The following is a 22739-nucleotide window of genomic DNA, read 5'->3' as shown; positions in this document are numbered from 1 at the left end:
AGGAGGCACGGCAGCAGGACATCCCATCTCCGCCTGAGGGGCTCTTCCAGGCCCTGGATCATTCCCTTCAATGATCTGTTGAACCGCTCAACCAGTCCGTTCCCCTGAGGATGATAGGGGGTCGTGAACTTGTATGTGACCCCGCACTGCTGCCACAGGGACCGCATGTATCTAGAAATAAAGTTTGTGCCTCTGTCGCTCACCACTTCGCGGGGAAATCCCACTCGGGAGAAGATCCCCATTAAGGCCCGGCCTACCACGGGGGCCGTTATAGTTCTTAGCGGGACCGCCTCCGGGTACCTGGTGGCGTGGTCCACGAGGACCAGGGTGAAGCGGTGGCCCAGGGCGGTCTGGGGGTCCAGGGGCCCCACGATATCGATTCCGACCCGTTCGAACGGGGTGCTGACGGCTGGAAAGGGCTGGAGGGGGGCCTTGACCCGACCCCCCGTCTTCCCGCTGGCTTGGCAGGTCTGGCAGGACCGGCAGTGGTTGTCCACGTCTCTCCGCATCCGGGGCCAGTAGAAGTGGGTCACCAGACGGCTGTACGTTTTGTCTTGCCCCAAGTGTCCGGCGAGGGGCACATCATGTGCTAGGTTGAGCAGGAACTCCCGGAAGCGGAGGGGGACCACCAACACTCGGCTGGCCCCGAGTTCTGCCACTTTTTGCTCACTGTATAGCAGGCCCTCGGCCCAGTAGACCCAGTGGGTGCCGGTCTGGTCCCCGTTGGTTTGGGCGGCTGCTTGTTGGCGGACCCCTTCGAGAGTGGGGCAGGACTGCTGCTCTTGTTGGAACTGCTCCCGGGTGGGGCCCCCTTCGTGTCGCCATTGTGTCAGCTCTGGTAGGGCGCACGGGGAAGCCATCTCTTCGGGGGAGGATTCACTAGGTCCAGGGTCGGTGTCCGCCTCCTCCTCGCTGCTGGCGGGAGGAGGTGCGAGCCCCTCGGGCTGGGCGGCCCCGGAGGCCGAGGATGAGCGGGGGGCCCGGGCGGTCATGGACCGGGTGATGGCGCAGGCCCAGTCAGATAGTCCCAGCATTCGGAGGTGCTCTCGTCGCTCTACTTGAGCCCAGGGGGAACTCTCCAAGTCGTTCCCCAGGAGGCAGTCGACAGGGGCGTCGTCGCGTACCGTCACCTTCAGCAGGCCCGTCACCCCTCCCCACTCGAAGGGGACCAGGGCCATCTGGCACAGGCTTTCACTGTTGTCGGCCGTCCGGACGGGGCACAGCACGTTCGGTAGAATCTGTTCAGGGGTCACCAGGTGGCAGCAGACAGCGGTGACACTGGCGCCGGTGTCACGAAGGGCTTCGGCCCGTTGTCCATTGACCGTGACCTGCTGCCGGTACTTCTGGGTGTTGCTTGGGATGGGGGTGCAGGGTACCATTTCTCGGCTACCCAGGCAGACCAGGGACATGGCTGCCGGCTCCCATTCAGTGGTCCCTCGGTCGAGGGTCTCCTCTTCCTCTTCTCCTTCTCCCAGGGCGGCGGCCGCCAGCTGTCGGGGCGGGGGCCCGCCGGCACCGTTTCTTCGGTTCAGGGGGCAGACCGGATCGCTGGCATAGTGTCCGGTTTGTTGGCAGCCGTAGCACGTTACTGGTGGCCGTGGTCCGGGTCTGGCCGGGGGCGCCCCCCTTCGGGCTAGGTTCGGGGAGAGTTGTTGCTGCGGTGGCCCTCGAGGGGGGCTCCTGGGGGCCCCGGCGGGAGGGTCTCGGTTCCTGTTCGGCCCTCCCCCTCCACCGCGCTGGCGGGGGGGTCCGGTGGGGTTCCTCTGGTACTCCCCCATTGAGTTCCGGGGGACCCGGGAGTTGACCCATCGATCGGCCTAGACGGCGAGTTTTCGCGGGTCGGTCATTTTGCTGTCGAGGAGGTGCTGTCTCAGTTCCACGAAGCAATTGTTGGAGAGATGCTCCCACACGATGAGGTCGACCAGCTGCCCGTAGGTGGTTACTTTGCTCCCTTTGATCCACCCTTCTAGGGCCCGACTGAAAAAGTCCACATATTCCACCCATGTGGTACCCGGGATTTTCTTGCAGTCTCTGAACCGCTGGCGGTACATTTCCGCGGTTAGCCCGTAGCGGGTGAGCAGGGCCTCCTTCATGTGATCGTAGGAGGTTATCACCTCCTCCGGCAGCTGGAGCAGCGTGTCTCGACCCTCACTCAGGAACCGCCCCCACAGGCCCGCGCCCCAGTCTTTTCGAGGCACCTGATGAGAGGTCATGGCCACCTCGTAGGCCTTGAACCATTGTTGGATGTCGTCATTCTTGTAGTACTCCTTGACAACCTCTTTCGGGATATGTACCTTGGTCTCGGAAGGCGGTAGAGTGTCTCCAGTACTGGGGGTGTTGGTCCCTCCGTTCTTGGCCTTGATTTCGAGCTCCTTGAGACTGCGCTCGTGCTCAAGGGTCAGTTTCTTTTCCTCCAACTCCCGGGGTCGTCTCTTCTCCTCTATCTCCTCTTGAAGCCGTAGCTGCGCTAGGGCCAGTTTCTTTTCTGCCAGCTGGAGTTCGCCGTCCAGCCGCAGTCGTGCGAGCTCTAGCTCGTGGTTCCGGACCTTCTCCCGCTCTCGTATTTCTTCTTCGGAGAGGCCGGTTTCTAGGCTCTTTCTTCCTCCGGTTGCCGGAGTCGGTGCGGTTGATGTGGTCTCAGTCAGGGGCAAGGGACCTTCTTCCTGGGAGGGGCCTGCCCCGGCCTCTAGCCATGACCTCAGAGCTTTCTGCATCTCCTCTTTGGTACCTAGGCCGGTGGTTGCAATGCCTTTGTCTTTGCAGAACTGTTTTAACTCTTTGTGCGTATATTCCTCCAGCCGTTCGGGCTGGAACTCCATTGTCGCGTTGTTTTCCTGGCTGCTCATGATACTGTTCGTTTGGATGGGTATCTAGTGGGTACTGGCTGGTACGTACTTCGTTCGGCTCGGATCCCGTCGCTGGCCACCAAATGTTGGAAGGCGGACCCCGAGGAGTCGGCGAGACCACCAAGGGGGGCCCTCACACTGTACGAAGTAGCCGAGCGCTGCCGAGAAGTCTCCTGAGAGATCCTTCTCCTATCACGTACTAGCACAGTAACACCACCACACAGGACTCAAGGAGGTTGTCTCACGACAAGCAATTCTTTATCAGCAATAAAAAGGTTACGAGGTCAATATTTACACGAAGGGATCGAGGGATCCACCAAAAGTCTCAGTGTCTCTTTGGAAGGGTAAGGGTAGCGGGACAGTCTTTGGCAGAGGTGCGGTACGAGGGTACCTGGGGCCCAGTTCTTATCCTCAAGCTGGAGGACCTCCGGATCTCGGAGGGGTCGAGCCGCGACGGCGTCAGCAGGGCTCCGGCGTACAGTTCGTGGAGAGCCGTGATCCAATCAGCAGGGCTCTCAAGATGGTTTCTGCTCAGCTCGAGCCGCGACGTCGTCAGCAGGGCTCCGAGGGAGGTTTCAGCGAGGTTGGGCCGCGACAGCGTCAGCAGGGCTCCGATGTTCCAGGTGGCTTCAAAGTGTTCACAAGAAGGAGCCGCGACGCAGTCAGCAGGGCTCGTGATGGTTCCGACAAGAGTTCTTCTCCGTAGGGTCAGCCGCGATTCAATCAGCAGGGCTCTCGACTCCGGGATACAACTGCCGATCTGTGGCGGGGTCGCCCCAGATATAGGTCTGGAGCCCTTTGATGTCCCGACCCAGGCGCCCGGGGGGGGCGGAGAGGCCGGGTGGAGGTGGCCAGACACCCAGCAGGAGAGGCGCCAGGCCCAAGAGAGTTGCAGGGCGATCACACCTAGAGAGGGGAGGACAGTCGGGGGTCTCATCGATACTGTCCTCCGCTGGGGGCGATGAATGTTTCCTGCGGCACCCCCTGGCCAGTTCGTGGTGCCTCGATGTCGGGGCTTCGCTGGGGTCGAGGCCGGGTTGCGCGGGGTCGCGCTGGCTGGTGCACAGAGTCACGTGGATGCCAACAAGATGGCGGAGCCACGAGGGGTATGCGGCCTCGTGCAGCTCTGGATGAAGGGCCTCGGTGCAGTTCAGAAGGGTGGCCCGTGAAGGCCGGGAGGGGAACGGGCACAATCCATGGGGTTAAGGACCACGCCATGAGGCCGGGTCCAACACAGTCTCTTTCAGCAATGCAGTTTCTCTCCGGGGTAGTAGCTGATATCGAGATGTACCAGGGATCGTGTGGTCCGGGAAGACTTCCTCAGATTCCTCAGGTGATATGGCTTGGCCTCTCTCTGTGTCCAGGATGTCTTGATGGTCGGCAAGTGCAGCAGGTTCCACCAAGGCAGATGGCACCTTTTTGCAGTGCGTGGAGTGCACCCAGTTCTTCCGATTGGTAACTCGGACTGCAGTTCTTGTAGCGAGGAGGACTTGCTCCGGGCCGCGCCACCTAGGCTCCAAGCTGCTCGATCTCTGGAAGACCTTGACCATCACATGGTCACCGGGCCGCAGCTCGTGACCTTCACCTTTCGAACTGTCAGGAAGAGCTTCTCAAACCTTTTGATGAATAGAAAGCAGACTATCAGTCAACTGCGATAGATAATCGTTCATCATAACACAAGGTACATCATGTATGGGGCGTGGCTTAGGATTCCCCCAAATAGTCATAGGCCTACCGAATACCACCGAATACGGTGTGAGGCCAGATCGTGTATGCGATACCAATCTAATGGACAGTAATGCCAAGGGTAGTGCATCAGGCCACTTCTGAGATGTGGAAGCCTGGATTTTAGCTAGTTTAAGCTTAAGCGTAGCATTATATCGTTCCACTAGTCCTGCTGATTGTGGGTGGAAGGCGGCATGAAACTTCTGCTTAATCCCCAATCCTTTCAAGACATACTCAACAATTTGCCCAATAAAATGGGGTCCGTTATCACTCCACAAAAGTTTGCAAATACCAAATTTAGGGAAGAATTCCTTTAGAAGCACCTTCGCTGTAGTAAGAGCTGTGTTATCTTTTATAGGGTAGGTTTCTATCCACTTACTAAAAGCACTTACTACTACTAGAACATACTTTAAATTATTACAGTGAAGCTGGATGTAATCCATCTGCAAAACCTCAAATGGCGCAGTTGGTGTAGCAAACCCTCCTGCTGGAGTTTGTGTCCCTTTTGCAGGATTGTACTGGAGACAAATCAAGCAGAACTGCACTATCTTTTTAGCCGTGCCAGCAATTTCTGGATGATCCCAAACTTGCATGAGCAACTTTGTTATTCAGGATGCTCCAACACGTGCGGGCCCATGTGCCATATGAATCATAGGATGTAAATAGGCTGTGGGCAGTCTCCATTTAGTCATGTCTTTATTCCTCCAACAGCCCTCATCATCCAATGTTCCCTCCTTAGACCATTGTTCAAGTTCTTCTGTAGAGGCAGATCGCTGCATATCAAGCACTTCCTGCCTGGTATCATGCCAACGTTCAGCCTGTGACTTCACTACGTACACTGATGTAGTGCTTGACTGCATTGCAGTTTTGCGGGCTGTGCGGTCTGCAAAGGCATTACCTTGCCCTATTTTATCTGTTACTTTCTTATGTGCATTACACTTAACAATCGCATTCTTCTTTGGATATGTCAAGGCAGTCAGGAGATTATGCACTAATTCTCCATGCACTATTTGTGTTCCATGTGATGTAAGGAAGCCTCTTTCCTTCCAGAGTAGCCCAAAGTCATGAGCCACTCCAAAAGCATAGCGGCTATCTGTATAGATATTAACAGACAAATCAGTACTAAGTTCACACGCTCTTGTTAGTGCTATCAGCTCAGCTGCCTGGGCTGACTTCTGTAGAATACGAGCTGTCTCAACTACTCTGTGAAGCGTAATTTCATATGCAGCTGAGGTCGTACCATCTGGTAATCGTAAACAGGACCCATTTACCCATAATTCTCCATCAACCGTAGAAAGGGGCGTGTCTTGTAGGTCAACACGACCCTTTGTTTGTTCCTCAGTAAGGAATATACAATCATGAAACTATTGTGGCAGGGATTGAGTAGCCGGATATGGCAAAAGAGTAGCCGGGTTAATGGTTGAACATCTTTTCAGAGTGATATAAGGGGCCAAAAGTGTCAGTTCATATCCTGTCAAACGAGCACTGGTTAAATGCTGCATTTTAGTTTGGTTCAAAAGGGCATCAACTGCATGGGGTACTAGCACAAGCAATCTATGTGACAGGACTAGCCCTTCACTCTGACGTATGGACACAGGTGCCGCTGCAACAGAGCAAAACACCCAGGCAACGCACAAGCGACTGGATCAAGAACAGCTGAAAAATATGCACAAGGACGCTGCTTATCACCATGTGGCTGTACTAGAACTGAGAGTGCACAACCGTCCCTCTCGTGTACATAGAGTGTAAAAGCCTTAGTGTAGTCTGGAGTGCCTAATACTGGTGCAGAACATAAAGCTTGATGCAACTGCTAAAAAGCATTCTGACATTCAGAAGTCCATGGGAGGGGCATCGGAGTGTCTTTAGTCAAGAGGGCCAACAAAGATTTTACAATGTGTGAAAAGCCCAAAATCCATTGCCTACAAATTGAAGTAAGACCAATAAATGCACGAACATCTTTCTGGGTACGAGGCACAGGCATGTCTAAAATAACTTGAATGCGGTCTGGTGTGAGTGCACGTCCCTCCTTAGACAGGAGGTGACCTAAATAGGTAATCTGCTGTCTACAATATTGCAATTTCTTTTGAGAAACCTTGTGATGGTGTGATGCAAGAAATGAAAGCAATAACAGTGTTCCTTCTTCACACTGTTCAGGGGTATCAGCTGCCAACAAGATATCATCGACAAATTGTATGAGAGCCACCCCTGTTGGTACAGGGAAAGAATCAAGCTGTCGTTTTAAAGCTTGGCTGTAAATACTAGGACTCTCTGTATACCCCTGGGGAGCTCTACAGAATCTGAAGGATCGATTATTCAAAGTGAAACCGAACAAATATCGGCTATCAGGATGAATAGGAATCGAGAAGAAAGTATTCTTCAGATCAATCACAGAAAATGTAGTTGCAGTTGGAGGAACCATGGTAAGGAGTGACGTGATGTCAGATACTACCAGGTATTGGGGCACTACAATCTTATTAACTTCTCGCAAATCAATGATAAACCTGTAAATTTTAGTATCAGTATCTTTCTTCAAAATGGGAAGGATAGGACTATTGCAAATATTGTAAGGGACTTCTTTCACAACTCCTACTGCAATCAGATCTTGAACAATACGTATTAATGCTTCTTCGCCTGCTCGACAAATTTTGTATTGAGGCAATCAAGGCAATGAAGCACCTTCCCTCACTTTAATATGGACTGGTGGGATAACCATTTGTCCCACATCTGTATCTGATGTCGCCCACAAAGTACTAGGGAGTGATGCCAAGGCAATATCTTCTCTAATGAGATAGGACTTCTCAACCGTGGGATAGTTATCATTCAAAATAACACGCACGCCTTCGGGGGAACAAAGTATCGTAACCCGGAAATGCTTGAGCATATCAAGGCCCACAATATTGTCTGGCGTGTTAGGGGAAAGCAAAACTTGACATGGAGCAGAAAATGTATCAACATGAAATGCAGTGGTTGTGAGAGTGGGCTAAGGGAAGGAGTCCCATCGAAACCTATTGATGTGATTGTTAAGCCAGACAGGGAAGCCCTTGGAACAAATTGTTTAGACAGAGCGCTACGAGTAGCTCCTATGTCAACCAAAAACCGATCAGTGAAACTTAAAACGTATTCAGTAACATAAGGACCCTCCTGATCTACTGGGACTTCAACTGATTCCTTACCACATTCTAAGCATTCCTATGCATAAGCAGAATCTTTCAAATCAGCAGTCTGATAAGCAGACATTTGATATTGATTACGCCTATCAAAAGTATTAGAAGAATTCTGAGTATGCTCAACAGCTTCAAACCTAGTGAGACTATCCATACCTCCCCTATATCCTGAATTCCGTGGACGGCCTCTCATTTGTCCTCGACCACGCTGATACTGCTGAGTACGCAATTATGGACAGTCAGCAACCCAATGTCCAGTCTCCTTACAATAAGCGCACTGATCAGAAGACAAAGTTACTCAGGGAAAAGAGGGTGTGCCAGGGCGGTACATCGCATTTCCGCCTCTGCCACCACCTCTATAAGATGGACCATAAACCTGAGCTAACATAACCTTTGTTTTTAGATCTTTAGGGGCATATTATCAAGCACGGCGTTACAATTATCGCCGCTTTAGCGGCAGGAAACTGTCGCTAAAGCGGCGATAAGGGGCTTGACAATATGCCCTTGAGAATTCCAATAGAAGCCCAGGTTCACACCAGAACATGGGCTTCTATTGGAATTCTCAAGAGCATATTATCGAGCCCATCATCGCCGTTTTAGCGGCAGTTTTCTGCCGCTAGAGCGGCGATAATTGTAACGCCGTTTCTTGATAATATGCCCCCAAGTCTTTTTATCCTCGTTGCCCTTAGCTTCCAATTCCTGACATTCATAATACTGAGCCATAGTCAAAAGAGAGACTGGAGAAGACGTAGTCCATGAACTCTTGCTGGCCTTTAGGCGACTAGTTATTCCTGGCAGTATGTTTGCGACCAATTTATCAACAAACAGATGTCTGCCCGTGTCATCTGTCAATGACTGGCCACTAAAGTCGTGGAATGTCTCCTCAAAACGTGTAAAAAAGTCAGAGACCGATTCATCTGTCTTTTGTTTACAGGATGCTAACATAGTCCAATCCATCTTTTTAGGAGGAATGAGAGTTTTCAATTTAATAATTATAGCTCTTGGAAGGTCTAAAATCAGTTGTTGCGGTTTCTGTGCTGGTTCCCGTTCTCTATCTGTCCTCTCTAATTCCCTCCAAACATCTCCAAAAGCTGCCTGATCATCTACTTTACGTATAGATCTCCACATATCAGGGGGTAGGAAAAGCCCAAAAAACATATCAATATCAAGCAAAATCATAATACAAGAACCAATAGCTCTTTCAACTTCTTTGTAAAAAGCCGCCGGATTTTTCCACGGGTCTGGCAAAGCAGTCTTAAGAGCCATAAGATCTGCTCGACTCCAAGGAGTATAGACCCAATTATAATCATCTGAAGTTTTATCGTCATCCTTTCCCGTACCCTTAGGAGGGACATACAAAGACGAAGCTTCACGCATTGGTTTCCCATCAACTACAATAGCCTTATCTGTCCCTGGGTTGCCATCCTGCGGTACGGAGGGCTGATTTGTTTGTTCAGCTGCAGCGTCTGCCTTTTTCTCCTCCCGCAAACGGAATGCCTCAGCTCGCAGTTTAACCAAGCGTCTAATTAAGTCTGCCACCCGAGAAGGGAGAAAAAGACCGTCACACAATTGTTTACAATCGTTTGCTATATCAACAGGCTCTAACTCTGTGGAATGCTTTCTAAACCGTGCAATCACTTCTGTGGTAAATGTTTCTACAAAATATAACTGTTCCCTATCCTGCCATTGCTGTTCATCAGCTACAAGATCTGAAGCAGAAATGTCATCACGAGCTGCTTTGCGAGCAGCTGATCTCAGACCGGTAGAATTGAGCGAGTCTGACGCTGAGCATCGGATCCTAACTAATCCTGATCTGTAGGAGAAATATAATCATCAGAATCAATTGTAGGGGCAGAGGGAAAAGTGTATGGAGGCGGGGAGTGATCTAAAAAAATGGAATCGTCTTGTGGTTTATTAAATAGAGGGTAAAGGGGGCGCCGGACAGGGTATTGGCCATTTACTTGTAAACGAAGCTCCCTATCCTCTCTCTCTTTTATCTCCTTCATTTCTTTATTTTTTAATTCCAGCGCTTTCGCATGGATATTTTTGCGTTGTTCTTTTTCTACCAAAACTTGCTCTCTTCTCACACGTTCACGCGCTTCTTTCTCCCACATTCGTACACAATCAAACATATCCTGTCTACTTTTACGTTTAAACATACATTGCTCCACATACTGAATCTTTTTAAGATCAAATGACCCATTTATAGGCCATCTCAACTCAGGATCCTTACTAGTATATTTATTCCATAACATGCTGCACATTGTAGAAGAAATACCATTTTTAATATACATATCCCTATTTGGTGTCCCCTCTGGGGGAGCCGGCTGATTCCATTCAAGATCCATATTGGTACCTCCAAGAAAGCAACACATTCTACGATGTGTGCTAAGAACAGGCATGCCAAGAACATTGCAGCATATTCAATATTATACGCAAAGTAGCACTTAACTAAAAGTGTGCCGTTCAAGTTTTTCAAAATTTTCTCAATAACTGCCTATATAAATTGCAATGTATATATATCCAAACAAGTCAAGTTTTTGGCCAATACTAACAAACAAATGTCGACGACCTTAACAAGCACAAACCATCATCTTTCAACTGCCAAGTTCTGAATCGACCAAATGGTCTCTGCACGGCAAACACCAGAAGGAATCTCAGTCGAGGACCGGCACCGCCTGGAGGGTCAATATCAGGAGAAGTGGAAGAAGCGCTGTGGCTGCGAAGACACGGGTCTCCTCACGCAGTGATCACCCGTAGTGAGATTCCAATCCTCCGTCAAGACCGCTCCTTCGGGTATCAGAGTCGCCGATGAGCCCCACGTGACGGGCGCCAATTTGTAGAGGTGGACCTCAGCAAGGCCTACCAGTGCTAGGGGTTCGCCCTTCTCTGCACAAAAGTCCTCAGACCAGAAAATAGAAGTTGGCACAGAAGCTGAAATAGTAAAAAGATATTTTATTAACCTCATGAGGTGGAACTATATTCACACAACACCCTTCGGTAGTGTATGAAGTAGCACAAGGAGTAGAAGAACCATGGGTCTTTTATACCCACACAGGAGCTCAAAAGAAGGCGGTACAAGCACACATAGGAGAGTTACATACATAAATGGTCATACAAAGAATGCACAGTCAACAGTAAAGGAGGAGCCAGCAGTTGCTGACTTTGGTAAAAACAACCTTACAGTTACAGACTAGAGCAGGTGCATGGGCAGATACAGACTCTTCTGCACATGTGCAGAGTAGCAGAGGCTAAGTATAGCCAGTTCTTTGAGCAAAGCACAAGGGCAAGCAACAGTGAAGAAGGAAAAAGCACATGATTAACAAAATGGCTGCCGGAAACAAGATGGCTTCAGCTAAATGCTAACAGCGATCTCTGCCAAATTTCCACAGCTTGAGAAGGCTGTCTGTGATACTCCACCAACTCTGGCTGTTGTTGGTTGAAATGTCCCGCGATAAAATCCAGCAATAGCCTGCAATAATTATCCTAGCACTAAGCGTGCTTAGCGATAATTATTGCCGGTTGTTGCTGATATTCCCCCGTACTATCAAGGAACGGCGATAACATTATTGCCGCTTTAGCGGCAGGAAACGGCCGCTAAAGCGACGATAATGGGCTTGATAATATGCCCGCGAGAATTCCCATAGAAGCTCAGGTTCTGGTGTGAACCTGGGCTTCTATGGGAAGTTACAAGGGCACATTATCAAGCCCATTATCACTGCTTTAGCGGCAGTTTCCTGCCGCTAAAGCTGCGATAATGTTATCGCCGTTCCTTGATAATATTGCCCTAAACTCGTTATCCGCCTATCAGAGACGATGTCAGCGGCGAGCTTTTAACTCGCTGAGCTATCTGCCCACTATTTTATGACCACCTAGGATGCCTCCTCTGGTCAGCAGGGAGTAACGATCGGGAGCGGATGTGGCTCAACTTCCAGAGCTGCCTCTTTGGCACTGGGGACCCAGGCTCGAGTCCCGACGTCCACTCACACCATCCAACTCACTTAACTTCCCAGTGCATTAAAAACACGAAGCTGTCCTTGTGGATTGTTACTGACTGCTGCTTGTAAGTGCGACAAAGCCCTTCTTTAAAATTGTCCTTGTATTTCTATCCCTCTTCCTACCCCTGACGAGGTGTTCCAGCGCTTGGACAGTCATTGCTAGTCAAGGAGGGAGCTCCCTTGAGGTTCCGTGTGGGACGGAATGACACTTTTGAGTGGTGACGAATATGGATGAGTTTGATGTCTACGAACCGCAAATGACGAGTATAGTGGGTGTACGCAGTTTCGCTATGCAACCACGTATGGTTCGTCTTATTTTTGGGTTTGTTCATCCGAACCCTCGGGTTCCATTTTAGATACAGCATCCATTTTGTCTCTTGCCCTCAAGTAGCCAGCGAACGGACTTTGTCCGCTTCGTGACCCTGGGACTCCCAAGCTTATACGAGGGACACGTGTTCCTTTGAGGGTGACTTTTTACGATGAGGGAAATGACACGGCGAAGGCAGATGACCCCGCTCGAGCTCATCTTACCGTGCCGGTCTATTGTTTCAGCCATGCATACATTGGACACGAGGTCTTTGATCCCGTTATCAAGTTTCCTTTATTACTCCTAACACTCTTTTCTAATCTGTTGTGCATCCTTGTCTTTTCTTTGCATCTGTTTTCGTCCCTTCTCCTAATGTGTTTACGGTCAGGATGGAATGTGTTTTATTGCAGAGAAGATATGTTTTTACAGTTGGGAACCGACAATACTGTTGTTATTATGTTCCGGCCTCCTGAAACATGAACACGACTCTTTTGAAGTTTATTGTGGGAACTGAGTTGTAACCTTTGTTCGCCATACTGTGCAATGGCAAAAACGTGTATAAAAGGAGCGATCCAGTTTTGCAATTCGAAGCAGTCTCCGAGAACCTACACGTTGTGTACTTCTTGTGACCTCTGTATCCCTGCAGTAAATAAACGCTGATCTCTGACGTCGCTGGAAGTGTCCCGTGTCTCTGTGTTTTGTACGCCAGAACAGGTAACCCACGAAGGTTTCAGGTGTTGTTCCCTGGCACCGCTGGGTCTTAGAATAACCCAGTCCTTCAGTTGGCGCCCAACGTGGGGCGACATCAACGGTACCGGTCCAAAGCCCGACGATCGTGAGGAACTTCGTGTGAAATCTCCGAGGGAATGTGCACCCCGCTTCATCGATCCAGTTGTCGAAATAAGTGGCCCGACGTCTTTTCCCGCGAAGATCCCCGCATCCTGACGGCTGCGACGGACTGATGCCCTGACTGTCGACCTGTTTTGGCGCCTGGCGTAGTCCTTTGTACGGCGAGACGATAGACGGGCCTTCCTGGTGACGCCATTGTTCTCTCAGTTAAGTATTTGTGGGTCGCTCCCAGTGTTCTTTTGTTGTTTGCATGGTTCCATAGCATTTGTGGTTCTTAGTTGTTGGGTTTTATTTGATGATTGCAATTGCCAAAAACCGAGGGTCTTGCATTTTTGTGCGAGGAAATCATAATTCGATAGCCCTTGAAGTTTGTAAACTCGGTTAGTGTGCACGATGCCTGGCCGTAGTACTTTGTTTGGGTTTTTCAAATGTTGCAGAATGGATTCCCGGCTGGAGGATTCGTGTCCGATACCTCCGGTTGGAACTCCAATTTACGAGCTCTATAGTCGCCATGGCGTGGTTCCTATCGTATATAATGAATATTGGGTCCGCTAAACTAAAAATGATGGCGTCCTTAGTTGGCCATCTCATGGTAGTTTCGAAACTGCCATCTTAGATAATTTGGAAGCTAAACTGTTTAAGAAGAAGGCTAGGCCGGCCATGTTCGATTCCTTCCGGTTATGGCGGAAAGAGGCCAAGCAGAAAGAAATCAAACAGAGTAAGAAAAATAAATGAGAAGGTGTTATTACGGTGATGCGAAATGCAGAACAGTATCAGCGAGACAAAGATGAGAAAGAGCAGGAAATTAGTGCTCGACTTCATCATATGGCGGTGGATAAATGTTATCCGGTGTTACCATCTAATGCCGATAAGACGGGAGAAGAAGCGATAGAGGATTCGCTACTATCTTATCTGTTGAAATCACCACCTCCCTATGCTCCCGATACTGTGGGTCCTGTGATTCTACCTCTTCCTCAACCTGCTGTTTTGGCGGCTGCTGGTCAGCTCGCCGTTCCTCCCGCTCTCCCGAATCCTCTTGTGCCGCAGATCGTTCATCTTCCTTTACCGGCTTTTCTTCCTACTGCGCCTTTCCAAGTCCCTCCTCAGTCTGTCGTTCCCGCTACTCCTGGTGCCGCGTCTACTTCTACTGCCTCCACTCCTACTCTCACTGCGCCTGCACCTTCTTCCTCTTCTCCTTCTGTTCGTAGCCGTCTCCTGACTGCTGTTGCTACTCTTTATTCTCCGCTTTTTGGGCCAATACTCGGCTCGACTCTTTCAGATGTTGCCCAGAGGCGCAGCCAGCTTCCTGACGGTAGGGAACGTGAATCGTTGGTAAAAATGGCACGTAAATGGATTCGTAATCCTGTTAAATACACTTTGCGTGTAGTGTTTGAAACGTTTTCTCAGTTTAATGCGCCCACGCAACGATTCGTGTTTGAGGAAATGTGTAAATCGTTGAAGGAGGAGTGGGATCATGATGTGGTCGATAATGTACCGTCTGAGGTTTCTGAGCTCCAGCATCAATTCACAACTGGTGTGATTGTAGGTGATAAGGTTCGAGATGCTCTAGAACGTTTGTTATCCTTCCGATGTACAGTGCAACCTCGAGCATTGTTTAAGGAAGAGACTGCAGAGTGGATGGCAAAACCTGGTCAATATCCTATGCGGGAAGTTCCCCCAGTGTGGATGCCAGGTGATCCTAATGCTAACCCCGCTGTCCCAGGCCACTTTCAGAGAGTGTGGATACACCTCCCTTGGAAACGATCGGAAGTCTTACAGGTGAAGCAAACTTTGCCTGATCCCCGTAAAAATCCTGCAGGTTATTATAAGGAGCTGTCCCAATTGGTGGATGCTACTGTTATGAACCTTGCTGATATTGACATGTTGTTTGGCAATGTAGTGCCTCAGCCGATTTGGGCGAAAATTCGTCACGAGAATCACGCGGCCGAGTTAGGCGGTGACTGGGCTGCCCTTACGGCGGCAGACGCTCAGCAAGTTGGTGGGGCTAAACCTGAACAGCTTATTGTAGAGCTGCCCCAGAGGATAATTACCCTTATGAAAACGCTTATGCCAGCGATGCGCGTCAATTGGGACAAGTTGTCCGCGTGCAAGCAAAAGAGGGATGAAAGCGTTTCCGATTTCTTTACGAGATTCGAGGAAGCATTTGTTGATCATAGTGGTCAGGACATGAGTTCGGAGGGTGGTCAGCGGCTGTTCGTTGATAAGTTTGTATTGAACTTGTTGCCCGAACTTAGCAACAAGTTGAAAAATTCTGAGAGTTCGTGGGCTGTTTCTACCACTGCTCAAATATTGGCTACGGCCCAATATTACGAAAATAGAGAAAAGGAGGAAAGTGAGCGTGTAGATAAGAAAACGAAGGATCTTAAAACTAAGGTCTTATTGCAGCAAGCGTATCCTCCGCGCTCAAATTTCAGTGACTCGCAACAGCTAAATCGATCACAATCACAGTTCTCCAGATCGCAGACGCGACATGACTCTCCCACACCTCGTTCTGTGTTGGGATATAATCAATGTGCGTATTGTAGAGGGGAGGGCCATTTGAAGTTTAATTGTCCGGTTCTCCGTGATAGGAACAATGGTGTGTCAGCTCGAGGAGGTCGTAGTGGTCCTCAACAAGCTTCACGTGGTAGAGGTCGTGGAGTTACTCAGAATCAGGCCGAGCGTTTTTCCACTTCCTCAGACTCGCAGAATTGTTTCGATCGACGCGACCCCTCGTCTGGTAGATCTGCACAGTATCATGTGGATGACTATTACGTCGAGCGTGATGTTGATACGGACGGTATCTACTAGGACAGCCATAGACAAAGGAAGGGAGAAGTATCAGTTCCGGTTGATCAGAGAGGGCCTTATGTCGCAGTTGCCACATTGGGCGTCGTTGAGCCTTTTCTGTTGGACACTGGTGCAGCAAAAAGTTCCATCATGCATTCGAAACTCCCTGGCGCGCCTTTGTCTGGCTTAACGAATGTTTCCGTTGGATTCTCTGGCGCCCCCGTTAGCAATCCAGTTTCTAGCCCCTTGCCCCTTACGATTGGGTCTCATGAGTTAGAAGCTCCTTTGATTTTGACTACTTGTTGTGGTGAGAATCTTTTGGGCTTGGATTTGTTGAAGAGGTTACATGCGACTTTGTACTGCTCTCCTACAGGTGTGGAGCTTACATTGGGTGAGAGTGTGATTTCCCCTATGTATCTATCGATCGATAAGCTCCCACCGGAATTGAGTTCTCTTCCGGTTTCTTTGTGGGCGACAGGTCCCAATGATGTGGGCCTGCTGGATATACCACCTTATGTTGTTCAATTGAAAGTTGATGCGCGCTTACCACGCATACCACAGTATTGTATCTCCCTTGATGGTGAACGGGCACTATTAGCGATCATTTATGATCTGATCGATAAAGATGTTATCGAGGAGACACGAGGTAACGTGTGTAATAGTCCCGTGTTGCCTATTCTGAAACGAACTGATCCCTCCAAGCCTCCCGTGTACCGTCTAGTTATTGACTTACGGGAAGTAAATAAAATTGTTGGCCCGCAGTTTCCTGTGGTACCAGACATTACAGCTTTACTGACTCTGATTCCAGCCTCTGCATCATGGTTCTCGGTAATCGATCTGAAGAATGCGTTCTTTAGCATTCCGATTGCTGAGGAAAGTCGTGATTTGTTCGGGTTTTCATTAGGAGGTCGCAGTTTCCGGTTCAAACGCGCACCTCAAGGCTACTGTGAGAGCCCATCGATCTACAGCCAAGCTCTTAAGAGTCAACTGGATGCATTTGTGCTGCCGACTGGTGCGGCTTTGATTCAGTACGTCGACGATCTGTTGGTAGCTGCAGACACTGAACAAGTTTGCAAGACTGCTACTGTGTCTCTGTTACAGCATCTCTGTGACTTACACCACAAAGTGTCACCTTCTAAATTACAATATTGTTGTCAAGAAGTTACCTACTTAGGTCACTTATTGTTAAAGGCGGGAAGAAGGTTGACCCCTGAAAGAATCGCAGCAATTGCTCGAATGACTGTGCCGATGACTCAGAGAGATGTGCGTGCCTTTTTAGGTATCACGTCATATTGTAGACAGTGGATTCCAAATTTTTCACTGTTAGCGAAGCCATTGATAGCTCTCACGTGCAAGGACGTTTCGACTCCTTTGCCATGGACGGAGGAATGTCAGAAAAGTTTTTCTGAACTACGTGATGCGTTGTGTTCGGCTTCTGTGTTAGGTACTCCTGATTACAGTAAGCCATTTACACTATACGTTCACGAGAGAGAAGGTTGTGCGTTGAGTGTTTTAACGCAACAATTTGGTGGCAAGCAGCGCCCGTGTGCATATTTTTCCTCGACCTTAGACCCGGTAGCTAGAGCGTTGCCAAGTTGCTTGAGGGCGACAGCGGCAGCAGCGGCGTCTATTCGGCAGTCCGCAGGTCTTGTTATGGATAATATGCTAATGGTGATGGTTCCGCATGCAGTTGACACTCTCTTGAATCGGACAAAAACTCAACATCTGACGAGTGCAAGGTTGTCTGGGTACGAGCTGACCCTTTTGGCAAGTCATATACAGATCAAACGTTGTAATGTACTGAATCCGGCGACATTGTTGCCGATTCATATGGAATCAGATGATGTGCCGCCACATGATTGTTATTTACGAACTGAGGAAGAAACAAAGGGTCGTGTGGACCTGAAAAACACTCCCTTGACAGATCCCGATGGTACTTTGTATGTGGATGGTTCTTGCTTTAAATTACCGAATGGCGATGTGACGACTGCATATGCTGTAGTGACGTTGAGCACGGTTGTGGAAACTGCGAGATTGAATCAGAATTCAGCACAAGCGGCAGAGTTGATTGCATTGACAAGAGCGTGTGTTTTGTCTAAAGGAAAGCGAGTGAATGTGTTTACCGACAGTCAGTACGCATTCGGTGTTGCGCATAACTTTGGAAGACTGTGGAGAGAAAGAGGATTTATGACATCGCATGGTACGAAGATTCAACACGGGCAGCTTGTGAATGACCTTTTGGATGCACTTACATTGCCTAAACAAGTGGCGATCGTTAAATGTAGTGCACATCGGAAAGTGACGGATGATGTTGGTCGTGGTAATGCGTTTGCGGATGAGATTGCTAAGGAAACGGCTAAGGATCTTGCGACCCGAATGTATGTTACGAGTTCAGTGAGGTGGCCGACGGAGACTGCTATGTGTGAAAATACTGTTGAGAGTGTGAAAGCAATTCAGAACGAAGCTACTAAAGCTGAAAAGACCAAGTGGAAAGAAAGTACGGGAAAATTGGATATGCATGGATGTTGGGTTGACCTGACGGAATGTCAGAGGTGGATGTTACCAGATGCGTACGTATTAGCTGTCGTGACGATGGCTCATGGGTTGTCACATATTAGTGCGAAAGGAATATGTAAGTTCTTGTCCCCTGTATGGAAGAATGAGGGTATTGCTAAGTGTGCCGAGAGAGTGGTTAAGAATTGTATGGTGTTGTTGGAAGGCGGACCCCGAGGAGTCGGCGAGACCACCAAGGGGGGGCCCTCACACTGCACGAAGTAGCCGAGCGCTGCTGAGAAGTCTCCTGAGAGATCCTTCCCCTATCACGTACTAGCACAGTAACACCACCACACAGGACTCAAGGAGGTTGTCTTTACGACAAGCAATTCTTTATCAGCAATAAAAGGTTACGAGTTCAATATTTACACGAAGGGATCGAGGGATCCACCAAAAGTCTCAATGTCTCTTTGGAAGGGTAGGGGTAGCGGGACAGTCTTTGGCAGGAATGCGGTACGAGGGTACCTGGGGCCCAGTTCTTATCCTCAAGCTGGAGGACCTCCGGATCTCGGAGGGGTCGAGCCGCGACGGCGTCAGCAGGGCTCTGGCGTACAGTTCGTGGAGAGCCGCGATTCAATCAGCAGGGCTCTCAAGATGGTTTCTGCTCAGCTCGAGCCGCGACGTCGTCAGCAGGGCTCCGAGGAAGGATTCAGCGAGGTTGGGCCGCGACAGCGTCAGCAGGGCTCCGATGTTCCAGGTGGTTCAGATTGTTCACAAGAAGGAGCCGCGACGCAGTCAGCAGGGCTCGTGATGGTTCCGACAAGAGTTCTTCTCCGTAGGGTCAGCCGCGATTCAATCAGCAGGGCTCTCGACTCCGGGATACAACTGCCGATCTGTGGTGGGGTCGCCCCAGATATAGGTCTGGAGCCCTTTGATGTCCGGACCTATGCGCCCGGGGGGGGGGGGGCGGAGTGGCCGGGTGGAGGTGGCCAGACGCCCAGCAGGAGAGGCGCCAGGCCCAAGGGAGTTGCAGGGCGATCACACCTCGAGAGGGGAGGACAGTTGGGGGTCCCATCGATACTGTCCTCCGCCGGGGGCGATGAATGGTTCCTGCGGCACCCCCTGGCCAGTTCGTGGTGCCTCGATGTCGGGGCTTCGCTGGGGTCGAGGCAGGGTTGAGCGGGGTCGCGCTGGCTGGTGCACAGTGTGACGTGGATGCCAACAAGATGGCGGATCCACGAGGAGTATGCGACCGCGTGCAGCTCAGGGTGAAGGGCCTTGGTGCAGTTCAGACGGGTGGCCCGTGAAGGCCGGGGCGGGGAACGGGCACAATCCATGGGGTTACGGACCACGCCACGAGGCCGGGTACAACAGGCGTTCCCCCCAGCCGAAGGCATGGAGAGTCACCCATCTCCTTGGGCATTCTCCTCGTCAAGGCGGAAGAAGCGGGACAGGCCGTCGGCGTTGGCGTGGTCATTGCCGGGCCGGTGTTCGACGTCAAAGTCCATCCCTTGTAGCGAGATGGACCACCGCAGCAGCTTGGGGTTCTCGCCCCGCATTTGTATTAACCACCGCAAGGGCCGGTGGTCGGTCTGGACCCGGAAGTGGGTACCAAAGAGGTAGGGCCGGAGCTTCTTGAGGGCCCACACTACAGCGAAGGCCTCACGCTCAATGGTGCTCCAGCGTTGCTCTCGGGGCAGTAGTCGTCGGCTGATGAAGGCCACTGGTCGGTCGAGCCCCTTTTCTTCGGCTTGGGATAGGACGGCCCCGATCCCATACTCGGAGGCGTCCGTCTGTACCACGAACTCCTTCTGGTAGTCCGGGGCTTGCAGCTCCGGAGCAGTACACATGGGGGCCTATAAGGTGTCGAAGGCTGTTTGGCAGCGGGGTGTCCAGTGCACCTTTTTGGGCTGCTTTTTGGACGTTAACTCTGTGAGGGGGCCAACAATGCTCCCATAGTCCCGGATAAACCGCCGGTAGTATCCGGTGAGGCCCAGGAAGGCCCGGACAGCGGTCTGGGTAGTGGGGAGTTCCCAGGTCTGGATGGCATCTATCTTCGCTTGGAGGGGGGCCACCTGCCCGCTCCCCACTTGATGGCCCAGGTAGGTCACGGATCCGTGGCCGACTTGGCATTTGCTGGCCTTGATTGTGAGCCCGGCCCGCTGGAGGGCGGCCAGGACGGCTTTCAGGTGAAGGAGGTGCTCTGCCCAGTGGTTGCTGTACACGGCAATGTCATCTAGGTAGGCCGCGCTGAAGGCCTCAAGCCCGGCCAAAACCTTGTTCACCAGTCTTTGGAAGGTGGCCGGGGCGTTCTTCATTCCGAAGGGCATCACCCGAAAGTGGTAATGCCCATCCGGGGTCGAAAAGGCGGATCTTTCTTGGGCGCCGGGGGTGAGCTGGATTTGCCAGTACCCGGCGGTGAGGTCCAGCGTGCTCAAGTAGCGAGCGGCCCCTAGGCGGTCGATGAGTTCGTCGGCCCGGGGTATCGGGTGGGCGTCTGTCTTGGTTACTGCATTCAGGGCTCGGTAGTCCACGCAGAATCGCAACTCTGGGGGGTGGCCGGGAGCTGCGGCCTTGGGCACCAGGACGACAGGGCTGGCCCACGGGCTGTCGGAGGGTTCGATGACCCCCAGGGCCAGCATCTTCGTTACTTCGGCCTGGATGCAGGCCCGCACTCGGTCAGGCACCCGGTAGGCTCTGTGTCGCACGGGGGGGCTCTCCCCGGTGTCGACGTCGTGGACGCACCAGTGGGTCACCCCCGGGGTGAGGGAGAAGAGGGCTGCGTAGTCCCGCAGCAGTCGCTGGCAGTCGTTGCGCTGTTCTGGAGTCAGGGAAGGGGCGAGTTGGACCCCTTCGATCGATCCATCATGAATGTTGGACTGCAAGAGGTCGGGCAGGGGTTCGGAGTCGTCCTCGCCCCCCTCGTCGGTCGCCAGCAGCAGGCTCAGTTCGGTCCGGGCAAAGTGGGGTTTTAGCCTGTTCGCATGTAAGACCCGGAGGGGGTTCCGGGGGGACTCCAGGTCGACCAGGTAGGTGACGGGACTTTTCTTCTCCACTACCTTGAAGGGCCCGGTCCACTTGTCCTGGAGGGCGCCGGGTTCGACCGGGGCCATGACCCATACTTTCTGTCCGGGCTCGAATTCTATGGTAGAGGGGTTCCGATCGTACCACCGCTTCATGTCCTCCTGGCTGGCCTCGAGGTTGGCTTCGGCCATGGCTCGGAACTTGCGGGTCTGGTTCCGGAGAGTCAGGAGGTATCGGTAGACGTCAGGAGGGGCGCCTTGGGGCTTCATCTCCCAACCCTCCTTGACCAGGCTGAGCGGTCCGCGGACCGGGTGTCCATACAATAGCTCGAACGGGCTGAACCCCAGGGACTTCTGCGGGACCTCCCGATAGGCAAACAGGAGGCACGGCAGCAGAACATCCCATCTCCGCCTGAGGGGCTCTTCCAGGCCCTGGATCATCCCTTTTAATGTTCGGTTGAACCGCTCAACCAGTCCGTTCCCCTGAGGGTGATAGGGGGTCGTGAACTTGTATGTGACCCCGCACTGCTGCCACAGGGACCGCAGGTACCTGGAGATAAAGTTCGTGCCGCGGTCGCTCACCACTTCGCGGGGAAATCCCACTCGGGAGAAGATCCCCCTCAAGGCCCGGCCTACCACAGGGGCCGTTATAGTTCTTAGTGGGACCGCCTCTGGGTACCTGGTGGCGTGGTCCACGAGGACCAGGATGAAGCGGTGGCCCAGGGTGGTTTGGGGGTCCAGGGGCCCCACAATATCGATTCCGACCCGTTCGAACGGGGTGCTGACGGCTGGAAAGGGCTGGAGGGGGGCCTTGACCCGACCCCCCGTCTTCCCGCTGGCTTGGCAGGTCTGGCAGGACCGGCAGTGGTTGTCCACGTCTCTCCGCATCCGGGGCCAGTAGAAGTGGGTCACCAGACGACTGTACGTTTTGTCTTGCCCCAAGTGTCCGGCGAGGGGCACATCATGTGCCAGGTTGAGAAGGAACTCCCGGAAGCGGAGGGGGACCACCAACACGCGGCTGGCCCCGAGTTCTGCCACTTTCTGTTCACTGTAGAACAGGCCCTCGGCCCAGTAGATCCAGTGGGTGCCGGTCTGGTCACCGTTGGCTTGCGCGGTCGCCTGTTGTCGGACCCCTTCGAGAGAGGGACAGGACTGCTGTTCTTGCTGGAACTGCTCTCGGGTGGGGCCCCCTTCATGTCGCCATTGTGTCAGTTCTGGTAGGGCGCTCGGGGACGCCATCTCTTCGGGGGAGGATTCGCTGGGTCCAGGGTCGGTGTCCGCCTCCTCCTCGCTGCTGGTGGGAGGGGGTGTGAGCCCCTCGGCTTGGGCGGCCCCGGAGGTCGAGGATGAGCGGGGGGCCAGGGCGGTCATGGACCGGGTGATGGCGCAGGCCCAGTCAGCCAGTCCCAACATTCGGAGGTGTTCTCGTCGCTCCACTTAAGCCCAGGGGGAACTCTCCAAGTCGTTCCCCAGGAGACAGTCGACAGGGGCGTCGTCGCGCACCGTCACCTTCAGCAGGCCCGTCACCCCTCCCCACTCGAAGG

The sequence above is a fragment of the Triturus cristatus genome, chromosome 10, assembly GCF_964204655.1.
Source record: "Triturus cristatus chromosome 10, aTriCri1.1, whole genome shotgun sequence".
Classification (NCBI taxonomy): Eukaryota; Metazoa; Chordata; class Amphibia; order Caudata; family Salamandridae; genus Triturus; species Triturus cristatus.
Note: the sequence above shows the minus strand (reverse complement) of the source record.